The sequence below is a fragment of the Giraffa tippelskirchi genome, chromosome 7 (assembly GCF_054371585.1).
Source record: "Giraffa tippelskirchi isolate mGirTip1 chromosome 7, T2T-mGirTip1v1.2.pri, whole genome shotgun sequence".
NCBI classification, from domain to species: Eukaryota; Metazoa; Chordata; class Mammalia; order Artiodactyla; family Giraffidae; genus Giraffa; species Giraffa tippelskirchi.
The window spans coordinates 74,215,247-74,227,451 of NC_137281.1; the positions used below are offsets into that span (position 1 = coordinate 74,215,247).

Here is a 12,205-nt window from a genome sequence, read left to right on the forward strand (position 1 = left end):
TCTCTCTCTCTCTTTTATTTATCTAGACCTGTTGTTAAGAATTTAGAACTCTTTTTCTTAAAAGAATCACATATGATTTCCTCATGATGAGAGGAAAGGTGCTGACTGACTGCTAAGGGCTTGGGCTTTCCTGGTGGTCCAGTGCTTAAGCCTCCAAGCTTCCGATACAGGGGTGTGTGTTCCATCCCTTGTGGGGAACTAAGATCCCACATGCTGTGCAGCACAGCCAAACATTTTTGGTTTTAATTTAAAATTAAAAAAAAAAAGTTGAAGACTTAAAATGGATACCTGTGAATTACATGAGTGAGGGTGAGAGAGGGTAAAGTGAGGCACTTTCCCTTCACCTTGAATATTTCCAGCAGTGTTGTTCCATTTGATGGAGAAGGCAATGGCACCCCACTCCAGTATTCTTGCCTGGAAAATCCCGTGGACGGAAGAGCCTGGTAGGCTGCAGTCCATAGGGTCGCTAAGAGTCGGACATGACTTAGCGACTTCACTTCCACTTTTCCCTTTCATGCACTGGAGAAGGAAATGGCAACCCACTCCAGTATTCTTGCCTGGAGAATCCCAGGGACGGGGGAGCCTGGTGGGCTGCCATCTATGGGGTTGCATAGAGTCGGACATGACTGAAGCAACTTAGCAGCAGCAGCAGCAGCAGTTTCATTTGAAGTGTGGCCTGTGGGGCTGTTATAATTAGATTCCATCGCTGCTGATGGAGGCTCGAAGACAAAGGCAAGCATCTTTCTGCTGACCACATAGGCCGTGTGAACAGCAGAATATGGCCCAATGAGAGCATCAGACTGATTTGCCTTCCCAAGATTAGACCAAGAGACATGGAAATTAATTTGCTTTCTTGGAATCCTGCTGAGAAACCATGGTGTTCATCTTGCTTCTGTGCTGTGGAAATTGTGTTTGAGAGCAAGAAAAGACCTCTCTGTTTTTCTCGAGGGAGCCTTCTCCTTTTGGCAGCACCAGAAAAAAAATATTTTCTTTCCAGATGCGTCTCACCCCTGAAGAGGGTTCCCCAAGACTAGTCTTGATTATGCTTCTTTTGTAGCATTTGGGTCAGCAGAGTCAGACAAGTTTAGGTGAAAATGCTCTTTCCCCTTATTGGAGGGAGAATGCACACCGTGTGTGCCAGCCAAGCAAAGGCTCTGAGAAGGTCTGTAAAAACAACAACAATGAAATGCAGTTCTGCTTCATTTAGTGTTCTGTTCATTGATTTGTTTAACAAATAATTTTGGAACATGCCAGACATTCTTCTACATGCTGGGAATTAAGCCAGAACAAAACAGAAAAAGATCCTTTTCTCATGGAGATTATAGTTTTGGAGGAGAGCCAGACAATAAGCAAATAAAAAATATGTAGTACGTTGTTAGATGGTGATAGATGATAAGAAAAACAGCATAAAGGTCAGAACCTGATAATGTGGGGGCACTGTCTTAGTATATGTGCAGCTCTACATGGAGGAGACATTTGTGCTGAGGTAGGATGGATGTATTCCAAGCAGAGAGACCAGCAAGTGCAAAGGCCCTGAGGCAGAAGAGTGCCTGGCTTGTTGGAGCAGGCTGGGTGGAGGGAAGGAAGTACATGGAAGATGAGACCAGAGAGGAGGCAGGCCTGGCTGTGTAGAAATAAAGGAAGTGAGGAGGAAGCCCTGGGGGGATCTTGGTGTGGAAGTGCTATTCCTGCCCTGCTTTTGGAAAGGATTTCTCTGGCTGCTCTGTGGAGGTGAGCCTCTACAGGGCAAAGTAGAACCTGGAGTACTGGCGAGGAAGCCATTGCGGTGTCCAGGTGTGACGGGATTTTGGCTGGAATCAGGTAACAGGCAGTGAAGGGAAGTGACTAACTTCCTCTTACTCGTCCATAAAATCTCTTTTTGAGGAACACTTTTTAATATCTCTTGGAATGCATTTTGGAAAACTTGTATAAACAGATGTTGATCATATATTTCTGTCAATCATGAAAGTGCTCTTATACCTTCCTCCCTGTGCTAATTTGCAGTGGATAACAAGGTCGAAGAGATGAGACATCAAAAGGCTAGTGGAAGAAACTAAACATTTTAATTTGAGCAAGTATGGTCAAGGTTGAATTTGACTGTTGGCCTTAGAGGCGTGACAGAGAAGGTACTGGAAATCCATTTTTGCTTTTACTTTTGTTTATTTGTTATTTTTGTGTGCACACCGGCAGCTGTATTCGGCACACAGCTGCAGGTGTACAAAAGGCCCTCACTACATCTTTCTGTGTGTGTTTTTTTTTTTTTAATTTCAGAGTATAATGAGTTCATAGTATGGCCTTTGATTGGGTAAGTCCTTGGTCTGTGAATGCTATACTTGTCCATCTTTTGCCTGGTTAACTCAGTTTAGACCCTGCCCTATCCCATAATATCATAATACTACGTGGCAGCACATAGCTTTTATCACATTGTAAGCCAATTATATGTTTGATTGTTGGCCGTTCCACTAAATGGAAAATTCCTTGATGGTGAGGAGCTGTGCCTTTCATTTCTGTATGCAGAGTCTAGAGAGAGTCTGGACCCTTCTATTGAGTACATGAGAAATAGCTATTGGTTGCAGTGAACAAGTGAGTGTCCAGGATTGCTTTGGGCACCAAGATTAAGAGACGAACCAAAACACAGATTCTTTGTTTAAAGACCTAGTAGTCTGATGGGTGGATGGATGAGTTCTGACTTTTCCTGTGACTATTGCTTTGGGCCCATGTCTGTTCTCATACATTGGTTGAGAATTCAGTTAGCCCACTTGGGAGGATTGATCAAGAACTCCTCCTTTCCCCCACTGTCTAACTTATCCACCCAAATTCCACAATTTACATATTTCCTTGAACCAAGGAATTCAAAGAGGAACTCCTTAGCCACTTATTTATAATGTTGTGTGTGAATTAATTGAGCAACTCTTTTCCCCGGTGACCACATAAGAGGATGTTTTTTGGAAAACAGAAAAGGGTGCCCATTCTGCAGGGGGTGCCTTGAGCGTGCGGCAGTACCTAGTACCAAGAGGCAGACGTGGAACCCTGAGTTAGTAAATATACCAGTCCTCTTGCTTTGTGAATCATGCTGTGGGGACTTGTGTACCAAGACACCTGGTTGGTAAGGTTTTGTTTTTTGTAAAAAAAATTTTAAAAAGTCACCTGGTTGCAAAAGTGTGCCTGCATTGTGCCACAGAGCACGAGTGGAGGCGGTGAGGAGGCTGGTGTCTCTCTTCTGGACGCCACAAGCCGCGGGAACAAGGAGTACAGCGTCCCTCAGGGTAACGCCCTGGGGGTTTCATCATGTGCTCGGAGGGAGGTGCTGAAGTAAACAAAGGCTGCCACTGTTGTAATATCCAAGGGACCTTGCAAAATGAAGTATTTATGAAGCAGAACATGGGCACGGCAGAAAGAGCAAACAGGTCCTCTGCAGGCGTTAAGGCGTGCACTGTGAGAGCCTGGGTGGGGCCGCGTCTGTTCCCTGCGCCTGCTGACATCCAAGGGAGCTAACTGAGGTCCAGGAGAGGGCGGTTTGCTGTTATCAGTGTAATGTGAATGAGGCCAACTTGCTTTTAAATTGTATGAAGACTGCAAATATGTTAATCACATTGCCTGACTCGCTCAGAAAGGGCAAGAAGAGACAGGAAGACAGTCATTCTTTTTGGAGCTTGCCTTGCAGCGAAACCTTCGTGTGTGTCTTAGCAACAGCCGCAAACACCCAGGGTGAGTCTTTTCTGAAAGAGTTGCTGGCCCTGATGACTCTGCAGCCCATGCTCCTGGCTGGAGAAGAGCGCAGCCAGCCTTCACTGAATGGTCATTTTTCCTTTCAAAACAGGAAGTTGCCAGCGTTCTTCCTGCTGGACAATGACTTATATTATAAATGACATTGTTTTATTCTTCTTTAATTCCAAGTAAATCAGCAGTGACCGAGAAGGTACCATGTGCCAAGTGTTGCCTTTTGATGTTATTTTGTTTAATCCCCCCCAACAGCATTTTTATTCCCCATTTTACAGGTAATGCAATTGAGGATTTAAGAACACAGATAACATGCTTAGTGTCACAAAAAGTGGTAAATGGCAAAAGCAGTACTAGAACCCAGAGTGCAAGTGTGAAAGTTAAAGTGTAAGTCGCTCAGTCGTGTCTGACTCTTTGTGACCCCATGGACTATACAGTCCATGAAATTCTCCAGGCCAGAATACTGGAGTGGGTAGCCTTTCCCTTCTCCAGAGGATCTTCCCAACCCAAGGATTGAACCCAGGTCTCCCGCGTTGCAGGCGGATTCTTTACCAGCTGAGCCACCAGGGAAGCCCAAGAATACTGGAGTGGGTAGCCTGTCCCTTCTCCAGGGCATCTTCCCAACCCAGGAATTGAACCCAGGCCTCCCGCATTGCAGGTGGATTCTTTACCAGCTGAGCTATCAGGGAAGCCCAAGAATGCTGGAGTGGGTAGCCTATCCCTTCTCTAGGAGATCTTCCCGACTTAGGAATTGAACCGGGGTCTCCTGCGTTGCAAGTGGGTTCTTTACCCACTGAGCTATCAGGGAACCCAGGTGTGTGTTTAACTCACAAAAAAGGTGACCGTTTATATCTAATCATTTTGGTCATTCTAATTTGCCTAGGACCACCCGTTTGCTCAAGAGATGTTGTAGAGTTTCTGTATAATTTTAGGAATGACCCAGTATTTGTTCCACTGAGATGATGTATGTGATTCTCTTATGTGATTCATCTTTGGGTCTAAGTAATTGCCTGACACTAGTATTTGACTGGCTCTATAGCCAATTTTTAAACACGCAATTTTAAACTTATTTATAAATTGTTTGGGTCTATTTTTTTTTTCTTCTAATTCCGGTGATGGGCAAGCAGCAGAAACTGAAACTAGTCTCATTTTGTAATAACTCTGATGAGAGATTGAGTGGATATGGAGGAGAAGGGTAAATGATCACAGGTCATTATTAAGCCCAGGTGGTGCTAATGCTAAGAACCTGCCTGCCAATGCAGGAGACACAAGAGACACAGGTTCGAACCCTGGGTTGGGAAGATTCCCTGGAGAAGGTCATGGCAACCCACTCCAGTATTCTCGCCTGGAGAACCCCGTGGACAGAGGAGCCCAGTGGGCTACAGTCCATAGGGTTGCAAAGAGTCGGACATGACTGAAGCGACTTAAAATGCTCATAGAACATCTACGACTTGAATTTTTCTCTTTGATGACTCTGTACTGAGGAGCTTGTCTTCCAGCTGTCCTCCTCCTTCCTCAAACCTGTCTTCAAAGACATCTAATAAATGCTGCTTTTATTTTGAAGTTGTCATAGCCATGATCAAATGACTATAGTCAGAATAAAGATCACAACAGATGTGAAAGAGTGGGGCTGATGAGATACAGTAAAAGAAAAGAGGTATTTCCAGTGTTTAATAAAACCAACAGGGTTTTATTAAGCTGTATTTGTCTAGATCTCCTACTTTGAACCCATCCCATTTAGAGTAAAATTTAAGGTCCCCGCTGTGGTCTCAAAGACTTGGTGATTTGTCCCCAACCTCTTCCCTTGTCATCCCTCCCAGAGTCTGCTCCTTGCCAATCCCCACCTGTGGCCACTGCTCTTGCTGCTCTGTCTGGAAGGCTCTGAGCCCCTGGTGAGCAGCAGTGGCTTGTGATCAACACAGTCAAAGGCTTTAGCATAGTCAGTGAAGCAAAGTAGATGTTTTTCTGGAATTCCCTTGCTTTTTCTATGATCCAGTGGATGTTGGCAATTTCATCTCTGGTTCCTCTGCCTTTTCTAAATCCAGCTTGTACATCTGAAAGTTCTTGGTTCATATACTATTGAAGCCTAGCTTGAAGGATTTTGAGCATTACCTTGAAAGCATGTGAGATGAGCGCAATTGTGTGGTAATCTAAACATTCTTTGGCATTGCTTTTCTTTGAGATTGGAGTGGAAACTGACCTTTTCCAGTCCTGTGGCCCCTAGCGAGTTTTCTAAATTTGTTGACATATTGAGTGCAACACTTTAACAGCATCATTTTAAGGATTTGAAATAGCTCAGCTGAAATTCCATCACCTCCACTAGCTTTACTTGTAGTAATGCTTCCTGAGGCCCACCTGCCTTCACACTCCAGGATGTTTGACTCTAGGTAAGTGACCACACCATTGTGGTTATCTGGTCATTAAGATCTTTTTTGTACAGCTTTTCTTTGTATCTTTCTTGGGGCCACCATTGAATTCACTATAAACTTTAATACAAAAATGAGCAAAGGATAAAGATTTCACAAAGAAAGAGATGTTTAATTTCACTAGTAATCAAATGCAACTTAAAATGATAAGCACAGTTTACTCTAATTTGGCAAAAATCATAGAAATAGGAGCTTTCTTACATGCATTTAGAATTTATACATGGCCACAACCTCTCCGAAGGACAATGTTATATATATAAACGTCATCAAAACTAGACCCTCTCTTTAACCTCAGGATTTCCTAGTAAGATCTACCACAGTGATGCACGTTGCCACATTATTCCATATCTCTGCAAATATGGAAATTTAGAGCTGAGCTACTGATGGAAAAATTAGTTCAGATCATTGTAAGTCTGATGAGGCTCTAGCAGAGGCAAGCTCAAAGTGAAAAGTGAAAATGTTAGTTGCTCAGTTGTGTCTGACTCTTTGTGACCGCATGGATTGTAGCCCACTAGACTCCTCTGTCCATGGAATTCTCCAGGCAAGAATATTGGAGTGGGTAGCCATTCCCTTTTCCAGGGGATCTTCCCAACCCAGGGATTGAACCCTGGTCTCCCACATTGCAGGCACATTCTTTACCATCTGAGCCACAGCCTGTAGGAAAAAACCATACAAGCAAATTCTAAAGGGAATCCTCCACAACTCCAGGTCCAAGCAGGAGACGACCCCTATAGAACCAGAGTTCTGAATTGTTGATCTGGCCTCAGGATCCTTTTTTCACTCTTAAAAATTATTAAAGACTAAAGAACTTTCATTTTTGTAGGTTGTGTCTATTGACATTTACCATATTAAGAAACTAAAACTGTGGATTTAAAACACAAGAAACTACAAGTGCACAATCTGTTAACCATCAGAGAAATGATGTCATCACACAACTTGTTGCCTCTGGAAAATAACACTATACACTCATGAAAAACTGAGAGTGAAAAAGTTCAATAACATCTTTCTATTCTTATGAAAACTATTTTGACCTCACTGTTTCCTTGAATGTTCTTAGGGGTTTCCTGGTGATTCCAGACTGAAATTTGAGAACTGTTTCTCAAATTTGAGAAGATAGGCTCACAGCCAAGAATTACTAAACGTGTAATGAAGTCCTATTACTATTTAAGATATTCTAACCCAGTGAATGGGAAAATTCATAGAAGAGTTCAAGTTAATAGAGTAGTCTGAGAAGGGCTTCAGATCTATGTGTACCATGAGATTTAAGTTAATCACAAGCTCAGGCACCCTCATGGCCTCAAGATTGAAAGTAGGAATCTCTGGGTTGTAAAAATACATACTGTTTTATTCTTTGTCATTTTTCCGAATTTTCCAATTATTTCTTGTGTGTTTTAGTTTTGCAATCAGAAAGAATATTGTTGTATTAAGTTGAATTCAGATACTTCCTCAAGAGAGTATTGCTCTCTTTGACTCAAGAATATTCTTTCCAACAAGAGGTCTAGGACCTTCAGAAAAGTTCATGTATATAAGCAGGTTTGTTATTTGGTTAAAGTCTTTAGATTTCACTGCTGTGAAATTTGTAGAGATTTAGACAACTGTTGAGGTGAGTTTATCCTGGCTTAGGAGAGCTGTTCCTCATAGAGAAAATTTATTGTGTCAAAATTGTATAAAAGGAATATTAAACATACTTAAAATTTTCTGGCTCATTGAATGACTTATTACTTCAAAAATATGCAGGTATGCTAAATACTCTATTTTTGTAGGTAATCTTTTTAAAAATCATAAGGATTACTTTTTGAAAACTTAGTTTCAGTTTTTTATAAACTTGGAAGAAACACTATTTCATTTTAGAAATGTTATTTTAGTGTAGACTTTCTGGCTTTATCCTGTTTCCCTCAATTAACTCTAATTACTGAGTTTTATGATATTTCATAATAGAGACATTAGAATTTTAAAGGATCTTGCTATTTATCTTAACACAGTATTTCGCATAGTGTTTAATGAAGGCTGCTTTTTGGTGTCATTTTGAGGGTAGGGGCGTTCTGTTATTAGGAAGATTTGGGAAATGGTTGGATAACACATTTGCACAAAGTTCTTTATAACAAGCTTTGTACTGTGGCTCTCCTGGAAAAGAATATATGAAGTCAGAAATAGAAATTTCCCAGTTGATTTGGCTGTAGAACTTTCTTTCCCACAGCACCTAGGAGAACCACGTGATCCACTTGCACTCTGGGGAGATGCTAACAGAGACAACTCCCTCATGAAGTGGGAAGTTACAGAGCTGGCCCTGTTATGGTGCTTCTGTCCTCATTTATTAATGCTGCTTTATAGTGTTTTAATTTACTGGGTTCCTCTCTTCAAGGAGCTGACACTCCAATAGGGAAGACCATGGCATTCATTGTTGTTGTTCAGTCATTTAGTCGTGTCCGATTCTTTGCAACCCCATGGACTGCAGCACCCAGGCTTCCCTGTCCTTTACCATCTCCCAGAGATTACTCAAACTCATGTCCATTGAATCAGTGACACCATCCAATCATCTCATCCTTTGTTGTCCCTGTCTCCTTCTGCCTACGATCTTTCCCAGCATCAGGGCCTTTTCTAATGAGTCAGCTCTTCTAATCAGGTGGCCAAAGTATTGGAGCTTCAGCATTCATCCTTAAGTAACTAGAGTCTGCTGTTAAAAATTTGGACAGACTGGGATGATGGGTCAGTATCTATTCCTTCAACTCAAAATGTGTTCTTCTCTTTCCCAAAATCTTCTTTTCAGAACGCTGTCTCACTGCAGATAGGGGGTTGTGCATTTTAATGCTGGTTACCTTCAAATATCATTACTATTTCACAAGGCTAGGCTATATAAAGTAGCAATGTGAATGTTTTTACACAGTACGTAGAGCTTCTACAAGGCCATGTCCATCTTCTGATCTTTCTGCTATCTCCAGAGCCTGGCTCCAGGCCACTGAAATCTGGAGCTCAGTATGCTGATCTTTATTTGTAGACTGTTAGTATGAAGGACAGAGGTTTCAAACCCATGCTGAATAAGCCTTTCAACAAACATTTCTTGCCAGAATAAACATAAAGTACATGGTGTACAGCATCAAATCTCTTGGACTATATTCTTTTAATATGCATAAAAACAGAGCATTTTATTGAATGTAAATTATACCTCAATAAAAATGATTTTAAGCTTTTTTGAAAATCACCATTTTCAGACATGAAACAGAAAGAGATATCTAGTTGTTTACAGACAACTCTGCTTGTAGTGTTGTGGTTATGAATATGAAATATTTCCTTTCTTTCTGACATTAATCATTAATTAAAATGTGTATTAGTTTGGAGTAATGCATTATTGTTGTTATTGTTCAGTTGCTCAGTCATGTCCAACTCTGCGACCCCATGGACCGCAGAATGCCAGTCTCCTCTGTCCTTCACTGTCTCTTGAAGTTTGCTCAAATTCATGTACATTGAGTCAGTGATACTGTCTAACCATCTCATCCTCTGCCACCCCCTTCTCCTTTTGCCTCCAGTCTTTGGTGACCAAAGTATTGGAGCTTCAGCTTCAGCATCAGTCCTCCCAATGAATATTCAGAGTTGATTTCATTTAGTCACATTAATTACTGTTTATTAGAAGAAGCCATTGTAGAAGCTTCCCATTACTAACAGGCAGGCTGTTCATGGGTAGCATGTTACAGGGGCTTGGGCTTTGCTTTCACACTCACCAGTCTTTTCCTTTAGTGGTGTTTTTGGTGCTGTTGTGCCCAGGAAGCAGCTAATATGCTGTGTCTGATATGCTGCTGCTGCTGCTGCTGCTAAGTCGCTTCAGTCCTGTCCGACTCTGTGCGACCCCATGGACGGCAGCTCACCAGGCTCCGCCGTCCCTAGGATTCTCCAGGCAAGAATACTGGAGTGGGTTGCCATTTCCTTCTCCAGTGCATGAAAGGGAAAAGTGAAAGTGAAGTTGCTCAGTCGTGTCCGACTTGTAGCGACCCCATGGACTGTAGCCTACCAGGCTCCTCCATCCATGAGATTTTCTAGGCAAGAGTACTGGAGTGGGGTGCCATTGCCTTCTCCGTGTGTCTGATATAATCATCCATTTATGGATGGTAGACCAGTTGACTTTACTTATTGTGTGAAATGTTTTAATTTTGCATCTCATTTTAAAAGTAGGAAACCTCTCTCCTTTGCCAGCATCATTTATCATCATTCTCCCTTCTCTCTTTCCCTGCCTCCTCCTTCAGTTTCGGAGTGTTCCATCCTCAACCACCTTTCTCACTCCCTTTGCATCTTGCCCTCTCGTGGATCCTTCATCTGTCCTTGCCCCCACCTCTCAGCTCTCCAAAAAAAATAGATAAGGGAGAACAAACAGGAACATCCTTCACGAATACATTTGGAAAAAAGAAAAAAGCCTTATAATCGTATGTTTATGTTCATTTCATTTTTTCATCTTCCAAAACACAGGCCTGAGCAGAGCCATGCTTCTGTTTTGCCTACTAGCCATTTGTAGGTATCTGGTAGTGATGATGCCCAACTCATTGATAAATAAGCATCTTTTTGTCTTTATTGCTAAGTTTATTTGTCATGTCTGAATGCGTAGCTTAAATGTATGTTTGTAATAGCCACTTGCCAAGTGTTTCACACTGGATGCAAAAGAACAAAGTAAAAATGACCATTATATAAATCAGTGTTTAGAATGCTACTGCAGCATAAGGCTTAGCAAATTAATGATGCAGGAGAATGACTTTCACTTTCATATCATTTCTGTAGAAGGTGGGCCTGATATTGGCCACCAGAGAGGACAACTCAGCAGACAAGTGAAAGAAGTCAGTCTGAGGGTAATGAGCCAAGACAGAGGGGCTGTCCATGAGAAAAGAAACCCTGTGATGGGTCAGGGGAGGCTGCTGACTCTGGTATCCGAGGAGGCAGATAGCTGCAGTCGGACAAGGTGGGAGGGAGTGTGTGCACCCGCGTGTGTGAGACAGTGTCTAGAGATGAAGATGGTGGGGACAAAACGTGGGGTTCTTACAGGGCGTGTTGGGAAGGGATACCACATTTGGCTTACCTGTCCCTGCTGGCCTGGGGGTGGATCCTGAAATGGCACATCCCTACTGGACAATCCACGTGTTCTAGTTCAATGACTATCAAAGTGTATGTGAAGTCATTTGACAAACCCTGCCAATTTCCTACAGATATGACTACCATATTGGGGGGAAATGCTCATTGTCTGTTTTGAGTGCCATGTGAATCTATGTTATCATTTATTGAAAGGAGATACAAAAAAGGTAGAGGGGAAGCATGTTTTATAAATATCTGTAGGCATAACTCAGAGATATTATGGGTTTGGTTCCAGACCACCACAGTAAAGTGAATATTGCAATAAAGCAAGTCACGCAAATTTTTTGGTTTCCCAGTGCATGTAAATTTATGTTTATATTATACTGTAATGGATTAACTGTGGTATAGCATTATATCTAAAAAAATAATGTATAATACCTTAATTAAAAATACTTTGTTGCTGAAAATGCTATCACTTGAGCTTTTAGCAGGTCATGGTAGTAACATCAAAGATCACTGGTCACAGATCACATAACAAATATAATAATAATTTAAAACTTTGAAGTATTACAAAAATTTCCAAAATGTAACAGAGAAACAAAATGAGCAAATGTTGTTGCAAAAATGGTGCCAATAGATTTGCTTGACTGAGGGTTATCACAGACCTTCAATTTGTTGAAAATGCAGTATCTGCAAAGTGCAATAAAGCAGAGCACAGTAAAATGAGATGTGCCTGTATATGATTTGATAGCATCATATGCAGGGATACGTGCTTGCACTTTTTGTTTTCACTTTTTTCATTGTGAGAAAATGAGGTCAGACTGGATTCTTTTATTATTCTGGATTTGCCTTTGCAGAATACATTTATACCTGCAAGCAATATTATTTTTCTCAGAGTCTTTCTAGCACTTTCAGAATATGTTGGATGTACTTATAAAAGTACAAGATATTTCATTGTATTTTCAGGGGAATGCTTGTGCATTATATGCAAAGTTACCCAGGAGACAGAG

General features: G+C 41.6%; 1 protein-coding gene across 3 annotated transcripts in view; it reads left to right on the top strand.

Annotated features, from left to right (window-relative positions):
- Positions 1-12,205, top strand: part of SV2C (synaptic vesicle glycoprotein 2C) — a 275,854-nt gene that overhangs the window by 103,594 nt on the left and 160,055 nt on the right. Inside the window, exon 1 of one of the 3 annotated variants that reach the window (XM_081513943.1) lies at positions 3,346-3,708. The exons of the other annotated variants lie outside the window; for them this stretch is intronic. The gene's annotated coding sequence lies outside the window, so the exon portion shown is untranslated. Of the gene's footprint in view, positions 1-3,345; positions 3,709-12,205 lie in introns of those variants that run through there. 3 annotated transcript variants of the gene reach the window in all.